This window comes from Schistocerca piceifrons, chromosome 1, assembly GCF_021461385.2.
Source record: "Schistocerca piceifrons isolate TAMUIC-IGC-003096 chromosome 1, iqSchPice1.1, whole genome shotgun sequence".
NCBI lineage: Eukaryota > Metazoa > Arthropoda > Insecta > Orthoptera > Acrididae > Schistocerca > Schistocerca piceifrons.
In genome coordinates, this window is record NC_060138.1 from 1,126,567,816 (window position 1) to 1,126,572,425 (window position 4,610).

Below are 4,610 nucleotides of genomic sequence, written 5' to 3' on the forward strand. Positions count from 1 at the left end.
GACTCTTAGTGTTCATTAAAAATGACGATCATTCCACTTGGGACCTGTGGAATGGTACATTAGCTTATTTGTTTTAGTTGTAAATATTTGTCATGTATTGTTGTTTTTCTGACATGTTCCACATCCAGGAGGACCTCCTCACTACGGATCAATTGGAATGAAAGTAAATCTAATCTAATCTAATACCATAAATCATATTAAAACACTGAAACTTGCATTAATGCAAATATTGTGTTGCATGAATTGATGCCTTAGGTTTTAAACACTCTGTATGTTTCTCATGTTTCATTTAAGGTAACGTCTGAGTTTCTAATGCCGTATGTTAAAATATCAACACACCATTTTAAGATCTTGGTTCAGACCTGATTTTAGATTGCACCACAGAACTGATTTCCCAAGGCACCCTGTCAAAAGTAAGACCTTAACTAAAGATAGGGATTAACTCATACATCCCGCATGTTCCATTATCAAATTAACCAACAATATCAAGTTTAACTTTCGTGTTATTAAAACACTAAATTATGATTAGTTATGATGTTACAACTTTTAACAATGCGTATTTGGCTGCAGACAGCCTGATGCGATAATCCCAAAATAGGCCTAGTGCTAATTTAATAGCAATTAACAGTTATAGCAGCATTCTAGAACATTACCGACTTTTATTTTGATGGGATTGACAAAAATCAGCCAACCAGTTGCAAAACAAAGATTTATTAACCCTTGTCATAGGTTCCGATATTTCTAAAAATATCTTCTTCAGAAGGATAGGGCCTTCTTACAACACAAGATGGTACATCAGATTACCTGAAGGCGAGCGGCTCTTCTTATATATAAGACAGACAAAAACAAGAATTACCACAAAACATGGCTTTAGTTAGCAGCCAGATTACACTTACCGTACTTCAGAACGAATGCTCACGAGTAAATGCCCTCTTGTCAACATAAAATTGTAACAGGGGTCACAGGATAAAATATCTGGCTGCTATCTAAGCCATGGCTTGGGATATTCTCGTTTTTGCCAATTGTATGTACGACCAGAGCCACTCAGCTTCAGCTAATCTAATGTACCATCGTGTGATGTAACAAGGCCAACTCCTGAAGAAGATATTTTTCGAAATATCAAAACCTAGGTAAAGGACCAATAAACCTTTGTTTTGCGACTGGTTGCTGATTTTTCAGCCTCTTCAGATTTATATAGTTGCTGTTTTGCAGCCATGTTTAAGATTTTGTCTTTTATTTCATGTAATTTAAAACTGAATTACTCCTCCAATGCTTGGAGCATAAGTTACTTCATTCAATCCAAACAGATCTTTTCATATCCATAACATCAAAAAAAATTAATTAATTATTAGTGCAAGGATAATAAAACTAACTTCTCACATTTGCAGCACCAAAAGAGATGAATGTTTTAAACTTTAGGTAGCGAATTTTTGCAAAGTAGGTCACTCACAGCACTAGTTACCTGTTATCAAACTCTATGAACTGACGTTGCAGTACAACTTTATTTTGACTGAGTACCCACAGCCAAAGAAGTAATGTTTTACTATCAAGTATATTGTTAATGCACATTTTTATCCTTAATGATGATTATCTAGTCAATTTGTTGATTAAAATGCCTCTTACTCATTCAGAATTTCTTAAATGAGTATCACACATCTTAAGACAAAACAAATTTTATTACATAAAAAGTGGAATGGGCAACTTTTTCCAATTTTTAAAAAAAATAAAAACATCACTTACAACTTTAATGACTTCACAAACATAATATGAAAAATAGCATTTCTCATTCTGCGGAACTTAGTACTCTTCTGCTCCTTCTCCTTCCCCTTCAATAGAGTCCATACCAACTTCTTCATAGTCCTTTTCAAGGGCAGCCAGATCTTCACGAGCTTCTGAGAACTCGCCTTCCTCCATACCTTCACCGACGTACCAGTGCACGAAAGCTCTCTTGGCATACATCAAATCAAACTTGTGATCAAGGCGAGCCCAGGCCTCTGCAATTGCAGTAGTATTTGACAACATACAAACAGCACGCTGTACCTTTGCAAGATCACCACCAGGTAGGTACCACAGTAGGAGGCTGATAGTTTATCCCCACCTGTAACAAGTAAAACACTGTTTAGTAAACTTACTCAGTGTCTCCAATACATTCTTTACAATAGCAGACCAATAGCTAAATCTTCAATAGTAATGTAACAACTACACAAACCTTGAAACCAGTTGGACACCAATCCACAAACTGAATGGTTCGCTTGGTCTTAATTGTTGCAATGGCAGCGTTTACATCCTTCGGCACTACATCTCCTCTGTACAGCATACAGCATGTCATGTACTTTCCGTGCCTAGGATCACATTTCACCATCTGGTTGGCCGGTTCAAAACAGGCGTTTGTTATTTCTGCCACAGACAGTTGTTCATGGTAAGCCTTCTCTGCTGAGATGACAGGGGCATAGGTAACAAGTGGGAAATGGATGCGAGGATAAGGTACCAAGTTGGTCTGGAATTCTGTCAAATCCACATTAAGAGCTCCATCAAAGCGAAGGGATGCCGTGATTGAGGATACAATTTGGGCAATTAGCCTGTTCAGATTGGTGTAAGTTGGGCGTTCAATGTCTAAGTTACGGCCGCAAATGTCGTAGATAGCTTCATTATCGCTCATGAAAGCACAATCTGAATGTTCCAAGGTGGTGTGAGTCGTTAGGATGGAGTTGTACGGCTCTACAACGGCTGTTGATACCTGAAGAACACAATTATGATTTAGTTACAGAAAACTACATATATCGCGAAATCTCTTAATGACAAGCTTCAGTTTTGATAAAACGTTCTTACCTGAGGAGCTGGGTAAATTGCAAATTCCAGTTTGCTCTTTTTTCCATAGTCCACAGACACACGTTCCATCAAGAGTGAAGTAAAGCCTGAACCAGTGCCACCTCCAAAGCAGTGGAAGATCAAGAATCCTTGAAGCCAGTACATTGGTCAGCGAGCTTCCGAATACGGTCCAGTACAAGGTCCACTATTTCCTTTCCAATTGTGTAATGACCACGGGCATAGTTGTTTGCAGCATCTTCCTTGCCTGTAATCAACTGCTCTGGGTGGAACAACTGCCTGTAGGTGCCTGTACGCACCTCATCTGCAAAGGAAAAATGTCCCGTATCAGATAAGAACTTCAGTTTATCACTGGAATAGTGGAAATGCTTACACGACGGATTGGAAACAGCGTACCAGTATGTATCCTAACTTACCAACAACAGTCGGTTCCAAGTTCACAAATACTGCGTGTGGCACATGTTTCCCTGTGCCAGTCTCGCTGAAAAATTTATTAAAGCTGTCATTGCCGCCTCCAATAGTCTTGTCTGACGGCATTTGTCCATCGGGCTGGATACCATGCTCAAGACAGTACAATTCCCAACATGCGCTACCAATCTGGGTTCCCGCTTGGCCAACGTGGATTGAGATACATTCACGCTGAAAAATATTAAATGACCATGAAGTCAACTATTGAGATTAAAGACTTTGTAGCTTGTTTTAAAACACTAAAGTTACCTGCAGATATTGTCCTGCAAAACCGTATTTCCGCGAGCCATACGTCATTCTACACAACAGGATTCATTGTTAAATAAAAAATCTCTCGTTGAGTAAATGGAGATCGAAACCAAAACTTCTAACTTTACTAACCGGAGTGAATTTAGCAACGAAATATAGTAAACATACCGCAAGACCTAACCTACGGTAGATTTTTTACGACTCGGTATCGCACTTTCAGGCACCGTAGCGTAACCTAGCTTGCGTCGAAACAACAGAATGCTACGAAAATCCAGGACATCGTTAGTGCAATTTAGCATTGAAATCTAGAAAGTGCACGTTGGATGACAGTAATCAATTTAGATTTACCAAAGATTTACCAAAGGAAAATTTCGCTTCATTTTACAGCAAAAATTGAACGGTACATTTCAATTCTTGGACTGGTGTCGGAAACATGTCAAAATGGCGGTCAGCCATCATCATGACCCGACCAAATTTGTAATTCCAAATTTAGCTTTTAGCGTTTCCTTTAATTCGAAAGCTATTCTCATTGCTAGTCGTAAAAAATTATCTGATCATTCATGTTCTTACTCGTTAACAATCTTCGACATCGTCATATTAACGTACGAACATTCAGGAGCAAACGTTAACAAATTCCAGTCGCACAATTGCATGTTCTACTTCGCAACATTTTAGTACTTAGCGCCATCAATATCAGGAAGTAACTTACCATTTTGCTGTCGCTCGATACAAATCAGCAGAGTAAAAAGTTGAAACCACAAACTTCTGCCTCGTCTGAAACGTCTGAAGTCGTCCCGTGCCGAGTTTATAGTTAGTCTCCAGCGTAAGTTTTCAGATACATAGACTCCGTGGTGCAGCATGCAACGGAGTTTCTGATCGGTCTATGCGTTAGCTGATTTGAAACACTCTCTGCTATTGGATAAATTCCAGTTCATTCTTGAGGCGAATTAATACAGCAGCTCATACTTCAATTGGTACATTCGTTGCAATTTCGGGTAAAATGCTGCCTTTCGTTTCTTTAAAAATGAGAACTTTGTAACTTCATATTCATTTACATATTTATTATG

The 4,610-nt window shown here is 38.6% G+C and overlaps 1 pseudogene; it reads right to left on the minus strand.

Annotated features, from left to right (window-relative positions):
* Positions 1 to 1,797: 1,797 nt before the first annotated feature.
* On the minus strand, positions 1,798 to 3,489 carry LOC124779561 (annotated as a pseudogene).
* Between the last annotated feature and the right edge of the window lie 1,121 nt (positions 3,490 to 4,610).